At 33.6% G+C, this 12690-nt stretch overlaps 1 protein-coding gene across 2 annotated transcripts in view; it reads right to left on the bottom strand.

Annotated features, from left to right (window-relative positions):
- The window catches only part of ELP4 (elongator acetyltransferase complex subunit 4), a 242706-nt gene that overhangs the window by 186623 nt on the left and 43393 nt on the right, over positions 1 to 12690 (bottom strand). The window lies entirely within an intron of this gene.

The following is a 12690-nucleotide window of genomic DNA, read 5'->3' as shown; positions in this document are numbered from 1 at the left end:
AAGTAACAACTAAGAATACAGGCATTTATTTTGCCCTTATCAAACGTTACTTTTGTAAATGCAAACCTTTGTCTCTTCTCTTAACAATGAAAATAGATTTAACTCTCATTAAGTGAAGAGGTATTGAAGTCCAATTTTATCTTTTCTTTTTTGGAAGCTGACCTAGGGAGGAACAGCTATAAAAAACATTGAAAACATATGTGTGTGTGTGTGTGTGTGTGTGTGTGTAAAGAGGCACTACAGTAACAACGCAAAGAAAAAAGTACATAAGTTTCTTGGAGAAGGAAAGCACATGAAATTGTTGCCTTTTTTATTAGTCAAAATCATAAAGATAATGTGGGGTGCTGGATTAGTAAACACAATCTTGTGTTATGTCATAAATTAGTCTAAACTGCAACTTTTACTTTGCAAGATCAAATGTATTTATTCTTATAATAATGTCAACTAATCAGCTGGAAAACACATTAACCATTATATATTTTAGTTATCTACTAAAAGACCTCCAAATAGATCTACACTTTAATTTATGCTAGTATTAGATGAGTTATATCATTTAACTCTGAATCCATCATTCCTAACAAAGCATTAGCATCTTACAAAATATAAAGTAACTTCTAATGGAAATAAATATTTGTGAGGCATATGGTATAATACAGTATAGTGGCTATGAGTTTGAATTTTACAACTAAATTGTTTAGGTCCAAGTCTTGACTTTCACACTAGTAGCTATGTCTGTGGTTACCTTGACCACCTATTGGACCTCTCTATATCTCTATTCATCATCTGAAATATAGAAATAACAGTATTCATTTTATTGGATTTTTGTAATGAATAAATGAGTAAAGAATGTGAAATGTAAGAAATGGTGCCTGCTGCATGTTAAGCACTTAATAAAATATCTGATTATGAGAATTCAGTCAAATAATTGCTTTAACCACTACTCAGAGCCACATATTTTGTGTTGGCAATTGTAGGCAATGTATTGATGGTTGAATCATTATATTGTACACCCAAAACTAATATAACACTGTATGTTAATTATCCTTGAATTAAAAAAAAGAAAAAAGGAAATATCTAGTGCAGAATGCAGAAAGGAGGAACCTAATAGTGTTCCTGAGTTGAAGTGACTATGCTAGGAGTTCAAGGAGGCCGTGTGGCAAGCTACAGGGGAAGAGTGGAGCACAGAGAGAGAGCTCCAGTGATCTCTGGAGGCAACTCTTGAGTACTGATCAGTACATAGACATAAGGAAACTACCCAAATCTGGTGAAAGAACCACTCAAAAGGAGCAAGCTGAACGATTTCTGCAGCTTACATAGAACCAGAAAAAGTCCATAGTCTCACCGACCAGAGCAGAGAAACGTTGTAATTCATAAGGCTTTAAGTAGAGAAGCAAAATTAGCTTTAGAACAAAACCTGCTCTGATCCCACCTGACAAAGCTCAAAAGCAAGCCTCAAAGTGATCAAAGTGTTTCCAAGTAACTTTACTGAATCCCAGAAATTAACTCAAGAATGTCAGCAGGAATGTAAAATATCCAGCACTGCACATGTTAAAATTCATACTATCTGGAGCCAATAAAAAAAATGAATGAAAAGAACAGGAAAATAGGACCCATAATAAGGAGATGCAGCAGTGATACAAATATAATTAGACTAAGACAAAAAACAATTATGGTTATAGTCCATGTGTTCAATAAAGATTGAGCATATAGAGATATGAAAGACATATTATTAAAAGACCCAAATGAACCTCTAGAAATGAAAACTTCAAGATCTGAGATTTTTAAAACCCACTGGATGGCAGGAGCAGATTAGACATTTCAGGAAAAAAGATTAATGAACTTCAAGACATATCAAGAGAAATTATAAAAGAAAAATAGCTATGACAAAGGTATCAAACTAAAAAATTAAAAAGCCAACCTCCCTCACAATAATCATTAAGTAAACCACATTCCTAGCATAAACTTATATACATACATGGATATATTAGACAAAATACTTCCAAAAAAATAGCATGTAATAAAATACTATTAATAGTGGAAAATGAACATTTTACTTTAATTTATACAATAACACAAAAACAAAGCAAAATTTAAAGAATGACTCTCATCAATGATTCTTTACTTTGAGTGAGATTATTTCCTGACACATTCTCTTCTAGGATTAGAAGTGTGATACAAAGCACATTAAGATGTTGGAGTCCCTATGCTCCTTTCTATGTGTTTCAGTTTTCAATGAAATCAGTTCCTCTTTTCTTCTTTCCTATAAAGAATGAGGAAATTAGCGTGTAGCACTTTTTCCCTATTATTTTTATAATGTCAAGGTTTATAGATTTATATTCTTGTCTGCAACCAGATACACAGTTGTTTAGTTTAGGTTTTTGTTGAAATGGATTCACCATGGTTCCTTTTACCACAGTTCTGTCATTCTTGGGTTTTTAAAAATGATACCTGTGTTCATTTAGCAGTTCCAGGAAGATACAAGGGATGAAGCAGTGAGCAAAATAAACAAAGGAAGGATAGTGATATGGATTTTAAGACAAAAGAGGGAAGGAATACAGAGTAATGGGAGGAGATGCCACTTTACATAGAGTAGTCAATGAAGTTCTCAGTGATGAAGTAAATACATGGGTTATATTTTCAAATTTTTTTTTATCCAACCAACGCTTTGGGTGTGTGTGTGTGTGTGTGTGTGTGTAAATAACTATATATATCTATATCTATATGTGTATTTAGATATATGTATATATATATAGATATATAGTATTATATAGTATATATAGTATATATCTATATGTATATATAGATATATATAGTTAAGTATATATCTATATGTACATATAGATATATATAGTTAGAGCTTAGTTATTAGCTAATAACTAAGTTGATTTATTATTAGCTTAGCTTAACACTAGGTAGGTGTTGCTATTGCCACTGTATTATCTTCGGACAAGGAATGATGCTGTGATATTGAAGGCTTCCACTCTTGTAGGTGATTTGCTTCTTTCTGACTGAAAGCCTGAATAATTCCTCCTTTATCCTTGCAGTTTAATAACTTAAATGGGCTATATCTATGTCTATTGCTTTGTGTTATTTCTCCTCTGTAATATTGGAGGCCCCTTTAAGCTGAAGATTGTAATTTCAGGTAAAATTTTTTGTGTCTCACATTTAACATTATTTTTCTCTTCTACACGGAACTAGAATATATTCTTATTGATATAAATATTAGGTATATCATTGACAGTTGTAAAATGTCACACAGTAAACAATTTAAATGTTAGATAATTAAATTTTCCCATTTTCTAGACCAGCTGTGACTTATAGAAATTTCTGTGATGTTGGAAATGTTCTATATCAGCACTATGCAATATGGTAGCTACAAGCTACTTCAATTTAATTTTATTAGATAACATATATTCTCACTGTTTTAATCTCATTTCTCTAACTGTGTCATGACTATTGCAAGCCTGTTCCTTACTGCTACTAATATTGGGTAATAATATTATTTAAGTCAAATTGTATTTTTAATTCTGCCATTATCCTTTTTATCCACTTCTCATGTTTTTTTTCCCCCACTTCATTTCTGTGATATTTTATTGAACTCATGTTCTTTTTGTTGTTGTTTTGAACTCATGTTCTTATTAAGCTCTTATATAAATCTTTTATGGAAGAATTTCCTTCTCTTCTTGGATTATGTTTCTTTCAGACTTTTTTTCCTCTAGCTAAAGTTTGAAGGCTGAGTATTGTGCTACGCACCTCATTTTTCTCTATCTTTATGTGATGAGAGCTTAGACAAAATTAAACATCATCTTCTTTGGAAGACCTAGGCTCTTCATTTTCTTATGAGATTTCATAAAATGGCAACTTCCTGTGTTCACATTAGTTGGTTCAGTGAGTATTTTATTCTCATTTAGGGGATGATATACTATTAAGGTTTGGATTATATACTGAATTCAGTGTTGCTTTCTGGAAAAATTACTTTAGTTTAAGACCATCAGCCCAAATTACCTTTTTAAGGTAATATTTCTTTGGTTTCTGGGTGTGAGGGTGAAGTTAGGAAGAGCACTGAATGGTGACTTTTGTTTGGCAATGGACTTTATAAATTTATGGCATTGGGTTGGACTGTGACTCTTGTTATGTTCAGTATAACTGATTTTTTGGAGTATTTTAAATTACTTTTTGTTTGGTAATATAGGAGAATCTATGATATAAATTTAGTATCCTGACATCTTAACCATAAAACCCATATTCAATAATTCTAAAGTAACCTTTGGGAAAACTTCAAACAGAGATAAAGTAGGGATATAAATATCCATAACCTTGCTTTAAGAGAACTAATTGAAAATTCTGTTTAGAACATTTCAAACATATAAAAACTGTCTTCTTACCATATGGGTTGATGGGCATCCTTTTACACCTAGATTAAGTTTATAAATTATAAATTATTTTAAAGTAAATTATTTTAAATGGTTGGTTCTCAATTATTTTCCTGGCTTTATCCATTCTCAAAGATAATTTAATTCCATCTACATTTTTTATTGTCTTGTGGGGAAAAGATAAAATCTGTAATGTTAAAAAAAAAGTTTGGGGGCACCAGGATAGCTCAATTGATTAAGTGTCGAATTCTTTTTTTTTTTTTTTTTTTAATGTTTATTTTGTTTTGAGAGAGACAGAGTGTGAGCAGGGAAGGGGCAGAGAGAAAGGGAGACAGAATCCGGAGCAGGCTCTAGGCTCCGAGCTGTCAGCACAGAGCCGGACGCAGGGCTCGAACGCACAAACTGTGAGATCATGACCTGAGCTGAAGTCAGACCCCCAACCAACTGAGCCACCCAGGTGCCCCAAGCATCCAATTCTTGATTTCAGCTCAGGTCATGTTCTCAAGGTTTGTGAGATCCAGCCCCACTCTGGGCTCCCTGCTGACAGCACAGAGCCTGCTAAGGATTCTCTCTCTCCTTTCCTTCTGCCCCTCCATGAGCCATGTGTATGTGCACTGTTTTCTTTCTCAAAATAAATAAACATTAAAAAACAAAGTTTGAAGATTCTGATATTCTTAACCCTTACTCCTGCTCCACAATCCTATCCTCAGGGTAAAGAACCACTATTTTTATTACTGAAATGAGGAATAAAGAAAATTTAAATAAGATATTATAAAAATTTAAATTTAATGAATTTATGTCTACCTTATAAAATCTATTTATTTTAGACATGTATAATTATCTAAAATTTGTTTTTCCTCAATTGTCTTTTTCTGTGTTAAAAAAATACTAGATATCAGTCCAAACATCTAAATTAGTTTTGTTAATCAGATACTAAGACATAGAATTATTTACAAAACCACTGGTCTACAATTATGTTATTAAATATACTTGCCCCTATCCACATGTGGCTAATTTTTTACTAATTAAAGTTAAACAAAATGATAAATTCAGTGCCTCAATTGCCATATTTCAAATGCTTAATAGACACATACGTCTAATAGCTACTCTATTGGGTGGTGCAGGTAGAGAACATTTCTGACATCACAGAAAATTTTATTGGCTAGTGCAGGTCTAGAAAGTGGAAAAAATTATTTATTTATTCATCTAATAATTCAAATTATTTACTGTGAGGTTTTGTAACTGTCAGTTGCACACTTCACACTTATATCAACTAGGATTTTAAAGAACCATCATAACTTAATTTTTTGAAATTAAAACCAGGTGGGAGCCTGGGTGGCTCAGTTGGTTGAGTGTCTGACTTTGGCTCAGGTCATGATTTCACAGTTTGTGAGTTCGAGCCCCACGTTGGGATCTGTGCTGACAGTTCAGAGCCTGGAGTCTGCTTCAGATTCTGTGTCTCCAGCTTTCTCTACCCCTCTCCTGCTCACACTGTCTCTCACTGTCTCTCGAAAATGAATAAATGTTAAACAAAATTTTTTTTTTAAATTAAAACCAGGAGATTGTTTTATTTTCCAGTAATAGGCCTCCTTGTCCTTCCTGCACTCTCCCTTATCTTATGTCACTTACAAAAAATTTTAACAGTATTTTTTCACTATATTTTTACCACAGGGGATAGGTTAAATAGGTGATGGGGTTTAAGGAGTGCACTTGTGATGAGCACTGGGTGATGTATGGAATTGGTGAATCGCTCTATCATACAACTGAAACTAATATAACACTATATGTTTACTAACTGGAATTAAAATAAAATCTTTAAAAAAAGAAATATCTCTTCACCATGAAAAAAAAAAGTACCCAATTATCCTTCTAAAAATCAGTATTTATTGGACAGCAATTGATTTTAAAAGTGGTAAATGTTCAACAAAGAAAATTATAAAATACTGAAACATATTAAAAAAGTGAACAATCACCTACTAACCTACCATCCAGGAATAATAACTCTGAACATATTTGAGTATTTCCCTCCAATCTTTTTTTTACATATATATATATATGTATATATATAACAAAATGTATATTGCCTGTTATACATATGATAATGTATATTATTTGGATTCTACATTTTAATATGGTATTGTGACCATTCCCACATTTCAAAAATAAGATTTTCGATGACTATATATTATATGGCTTCATTAAAATTCTGTTTGTCATTTCCCCACTGTTGGATCTTTAGGTTGTTTGCAGTCTGAGAATGCTACGATAAACGTTGTTTGTAACTTTAACTTTTAGCGTCTCAAATTATTATTTTTTCTATGGGATATATAAAACACATAGAAAATAATAAAGAATAATATAATAAACATAAACACCACAGTTTCTACTACTTGCCCTTAACAAATCTTAACAACTGTCATACTTGTAGAAGAGACAAGTAATTTCAGGAAGTAAGGAGAAATACTTTTGTGTCAAAGCAGAAGCACTGCTTGAAAATCTTTAAAAGAAAAAGTAAGACCCCTCAGATCCCCTATTTTCTACTAAAAGCCAGGATACTACTCCTCCCCCCACTGTGTAAGAGAAATGGAGAGGTCAAATCAGACAAACTTTGGCAGTAGGAACACAATAGAGGGCACAGGTGAGACATCATTTTGAAGACAGGGTAACTTATTGAAAGTCTTCATACAGAAGGGTGAGATAACCCCCATCCCCAATACATGTACACAGTTGGCTCCCACTGCTAGGCTCTTACAAGGCCAGAAGTCATCCTTAAGCAGAATAGGTAAGAGATCAGGAGATTAGAGGAATCCTTCCTGGAGAAACTGACAAAATTAAGGGAAAAGGTCTTTAGAGAGATACCACTAGCTAAATTTACAGTAAACCTATCACACCACAAGTTATGTGCCCAAATACACAGTACTTCCAACTAGCCTTCCAGTCCCTCACTCTTTAATATTAAAAGACAACCAAGAATTACCAGATATTTGAATAAAGCATCTAATATGGAATTGAAACACTAAGCCAAATAGAAACAATGGCAGAAACAGAAAAAAACTTCAAAAGGAACGAAAAGTAATATCTATTATATGAGATGGTATGTAAAAAATAAAACACTTCAGTAAAAGGAAACAGTCAGAAAAACCTGAGCTTCTAGAAATTAAAAGTATAATAGGAGATTTAAAAAAAAAAAAAGGACCAGAAGTTCAAGAATATCAAGTTGATCAAATCTTTAAGAATAAAGGAACAACGATGATAATTATGACAGTAATGATAATTTTAAAAAACCACAACAAAACATAGCAGCTAACATGTGTTAAAGTGCTTTCCAACTGCCAGGTACTATTCTAAGCACTTTATACAATTAACATATTTAATCCCTAAACAATCTTAAGAAGTATGCACTATTATTAAGACCATTTTATAGGTGAAGACACTGGAGCATAAAATTTAAATAACTTGTTGAAGGTCACAAAGACAGTAAATGGCAGAGCAAGGATTCGTAATGGACAGTCTTATTCTATCACTCAGTCTCTTAACAATTATGCAATACTACCTCTTAAAAAGATAAAAAGTAAGAGATAAAAGAAAATATTTAGAGAATTAGTCCAGGAGGTTGACACCATAAAAGGATATTTTAGAGAAACAGAGACAACAGAGGAAAATATCCAAGAAATAATCTAAGAGAAATTTCCAGAAATGAAAAGTGGGAGATTACAGATTTAAAATCCTGAGTACTAAAACTATGAATGAAAATAGACATACACCAAAGCATATAATTCTGATATTTCAGAACAAGAGGGAAAAAAAGAAAGTATCTGAAAAAGCTTCTAGGCTTTGGACTTTTCAGAGGGAAAGTTATTTTCAGCCTACTATCCTATATTTAACCAAAGTAATGTTAAATTTAAGGGTGAAATTAAGACAAGTTCAGACATTCAAAGTTTAAAAATCTCTACCACCTCACACACCTCTATCTCCATTCACTTTCAACTTATTAGAGGACCTACTCTACCAGCAACAAAGTCAGAGCAACTCTTAGGATGATGAAGGAAAGTGCCAGAAAACACCTGTGTAGGACTGCCTAGAGAGCAAGCAGTCCATCTGGAGTACAAGGACAGAGGACTCTTGGGAGATGACGCTTGAACACATTAAGAGTCACCTATAAGCTGGGAAGAGTCCTCCCCAGGAACTAAATTGGCCCAGCCTACAGAGCTGTAAGAAAACAAATTTCCACAGTTTAAACAATCTTAGTCTATGGTGTTCTGTTATGGTAGCCCAAACTTTACTAAGATAGATTTTGGTACCAAAATAAAGGAGGTACTATAGTAACAAATACCTAAAAATGTTGAAGTGGCTTTGAAATTGGGTATTGGGTAAAGGCTGAAAGAATTTTGAGATGCATGTTAAGGGAGATTCCAGTAAGTCTCTGACGGAACTAAGGAACATATTACTGCAAACTGCAAAACAGGCACTTCTTGTTATATAGCAGCAAAAAATTTGGCTGAGCTGTGTTCTAGTTTTCTGTCAAGGCAGGACTTTGAGCAATAAAATTGAGTATTTAGCAGATAAGGTTTCTAAACAAAGTTTTGAAAGCATCATTTGGTTCCTTCTGACTGCTTCTAGTAAAATGCAAAATGAGAGAAATGAATTAAGCAAGGAATTGTTAAGCCAAAAGAACCAGGACTCGAAGATTTGGAAAATTCTTCACCTAGTCACATTGCAAAGAAATGAAAAAGCTTGTTCTAAAGAGAACACTAAATGTATGGCTGATAAAGAGATCGTGGGTGTGACTCATGGACTTAACCAGTCAGCTCAGCAGAAGCCAGGAATACAGATATTATACCAGCATAGACACTGCCAGTTTGAACTAGAGACAAAGAAGAATGGAATTAAGGAAGGCAGTTGGACTTGGATTTTACAGTCTTGACCATGGTGCAATTTGGTTTCAAACACAAGCTATCCTGGGGGGGGGGGGGGGGGAATAAAAAGTAGAAAGAACCCAAAGGTGATTCAGAGATGATCAAGGCTGCCACTTCTACCACAGGCCCAGAGACACAAGCCTGGGAGACATGGCTGCCTCCAGCTGGGTTTCAAAAGGCAAGACTGGAGCCCAGCAGAGCCATGGGGGTGGTGTTTCGCCCAGCTGAAGGGGTGTGATGCTGCCACTCCAGTGGGCCTACGAGGCAGAGAATGGAACCAAAGACGTTTATTCACAGGCCTTAAGATCTAATGGAATTTGCCTTGCTAAATTTTGGACTTGCTTAGAATCCATCACTCCTTCCTCCCTTCTGATTTCTCTCTTTTGGAGTGAGAATGTCTATCCTATGCCTGTTCTATATTGTATTTAGAAGCCCATAATTTGTCTGGTTTAACAGATTCACAGGTTCATAGCCAGAGGAGAATTTTGCCTCAGAATGGACCACACCTCAAATCACATCCATACCTGATTTAGATGACAAATGAGATTTTAAACTTATAGTTGATGATGGGATAACTTTTGAGGTTATTAGGCTAGAAGGACATAAATTTGAGGGGTAGGACATAAACATTCAGTCCATAACATAGTTTCTGGCACAGAGTAAGCATTCAACAAACGTCTGACGGAGAAAGAAATGATGGCTAGCAAATCTCTATTTTCAATTATTCCCCAGTTTCTGTGTCTAAAGTTTTAACTGCATCTGGATATTCTATCTGAATTTCAACTGCATGTCAAGCTCAAAGTATACTCAATCAGGCTATCTTCTTTCATTCTTTTCTCCTTTTCTCTCAGGTCCTCCCGCTCCGTGCTTTCTCTACAATTATTTTTTCATTCATTCAAGACTAGTTAATTTCTCTTTGATCCTAACAGAATGTATTCATAGAACTCACAGTTAACTCTTCAAATTGCTCACAAAGAAGATATGACTACCCTTTGAGCTTTTTTCAAATTATTTACAAAATGGGCATTGTGTGCTGACTTGGAAGTCCTGAGATTTCTACCTCCAAGCTTTAGTACTGCTGTATCCTTTGCTTAAAAAGTAGTAACTTGTACATTTGGATATCCAATAAAATTTACTTGATAGAAACGAAAGTATAATTTATCTTACCAGTGGTTACAAACTGTTTAAAAACAAAAACTTCATTAAAATGACATAAAATGAACAAAAGAAATTAAGTTCATAACAATATAGAGAGATGATGTGAACAAACCATAGATTATTGAATTTGAAGATAAAAACAGAAACTATCAAAAACAAAGGACTGAGGGAAAAAATAACTGGGGAAGAAAAAGAACAATTCTAGTCAACTTTTTCAGGTAAAATAACAAGTTTAATTTAGAATTAATATGGAAGCGCAAAAGCTGTAAAATAGACAAAACAATTTTGCAAAAGAAGAAAGTTGGAGGACTTAAACATGCCTGATTTGAAGACATTATAAAAACAGAATGATGAAGTCCATATAAGACATACACATGGGTCAATGGAACAGAAAATAACGTTGAGAGGGAGACACACATATTTATTTAATTGATTTTCTACGTAAGCGCCAAGGTAATTCAACAGAGAAAGGATGACAACAAATTCTTAGGAAACAAGAAAGGAGAAAACCTTAGTGACTCGAGAGTATACTAGGAATCAACAAACTATGGCCTGTGGGCCAAATACAATCAGCTACCTGTTTTTGTAAATAAATTTCAATGGAATTTGCTAAAGAATTATCTACAGCTGCTTTATTGCTACAATAGCAGAATCAAGTAGTTACAATACAGATAATTTGGCCTGCAAAGCCAAAAATATTTACTATCTAGCCCTTTAAAAAAAAGTTTGCAAATATTTCTTAAATAGGACAAAAATATAGCATGAAATATAAAATAAAAAACTGAGGCATCAGACTTGATGAAAGTAATAAATAACGCTTTTCAAAAGACACTGCTAAGAAAACAAAGGGTCAAGCCACAGATTGGGAAAAAATATTTGCCACACACATATCTGATAAAGGACTTGTATCCAGAAAAAATATTTGCCACACACATAACTGATAAAGGACTCGTATCCAGAATATAAATCAATGATGAAATATAATTAAATAGGACAAGAACCGAACAGACACTTCATTAAAAGATACATGGATGGCAAACAAACACATGAAAAGATGCTCAACACCATTAGTGATCAGCAAAAAGCAAATTAAAAGCACAATGAAATATCACTATGTGCAGACTAGAATTGTTCAAATAAAATTTAAAAAGTGATAACACCAAATGTTAAAAAGGAAAGAGGCAATTAGAAATCTTATACATTTCTGGTAGGAATGCAAAATTGCACAGCTGTTTTAGAAAAGAGTTTGGAAATTTCTTTAAGAATTGAACATTCACTTTCAATATGACCCAGCAATTCATCTCCTGGGTATTTACCCAAGAGAAATAACAACATATGTCCATATAGAGATGTATACGTGGATATTCATAGCAACCTCATTTAATAGTCAAAAAGTGAAAACCACTCAAATGTCCATCGTGATACTAGTGAATGGCTAATAAAAGCAGTGAAAGGAATCAACTCTATTGATAGACATAGAAACATGGTTAATCTGAAAAACATTATGTTAAGTGAAAGAAGCCAGATACAAAATATTATATACCACATGATTCCATACATATGAAATTCTAGAAAAGGCAAACCATAGAGATGGGAAACAGATTAGAGGCTACCAGGGGCCAAATGGTAGGAAGAGGAGAGTGGTACGAATAGGCACATTTCTGAGGGAATGGAATGTTCTGTGTATGACTGTGGTGGTTACGCCATGTATACATTTATCCTATTTACTCAAATTGTACATAAAACTGGTATATTTTATTACATATGTAGTAGTTTTTGTTTGGAAGAATTCACACCAATCCCCTAACAGTAGTTAACTGCTTTGAGAGAGACAGAAGGGGTTTAAATGAAATTTGGGGCTTATGAGTTGAGCTTTATTTGTGATGTAACTTGTAGAAAAGAGAATATATACTAGTTGTGAATTACTTACATAATCAAAATTTAATTGAAAAATATTAAAGTTTTTAAACAGTTATGGAGATGACATAGTTTTACAAATTGGAAAAATGTATGAAGAATTAAACTAGTTGAATGGAAAAAAGACCCATTAAAAATATTGTTATGCCCTTTCACAACTTGGGGGTTAAAAGTAAAAGCCTGCAAGCTTTAAAATGGGGGAAAACATATTACTTATAAATGAAAAAGAAATAGATAGGGGGCTGCCTAGGTGGCTTAGTTGGTTAAGTGTCCGACTTCAGCTCAGGTCATGATCTCACAGTTCATGGGTTCGAGCCCTGCATCGG

Source organism: Panthera leo, chromosome D1 (assembly GCF_018350215.1).
Source record: "Panthera leo isolate Ple1 chromosome D1, P.leo_Ple1_pat1.1, whole genome shotgun sequence".
In the NCBI taxonomy this organism is placed as follows: domain Eukaryota; kingdom Metazoa; phylum Chordata; class Mammalia; order Carnivora; family Felidae; genus Panthera; species Panthera leo.
Note: the sequence above shows the minus strand (reverse complement) of the source record. Positions and strands in the feature narration are given on the sequence as shown.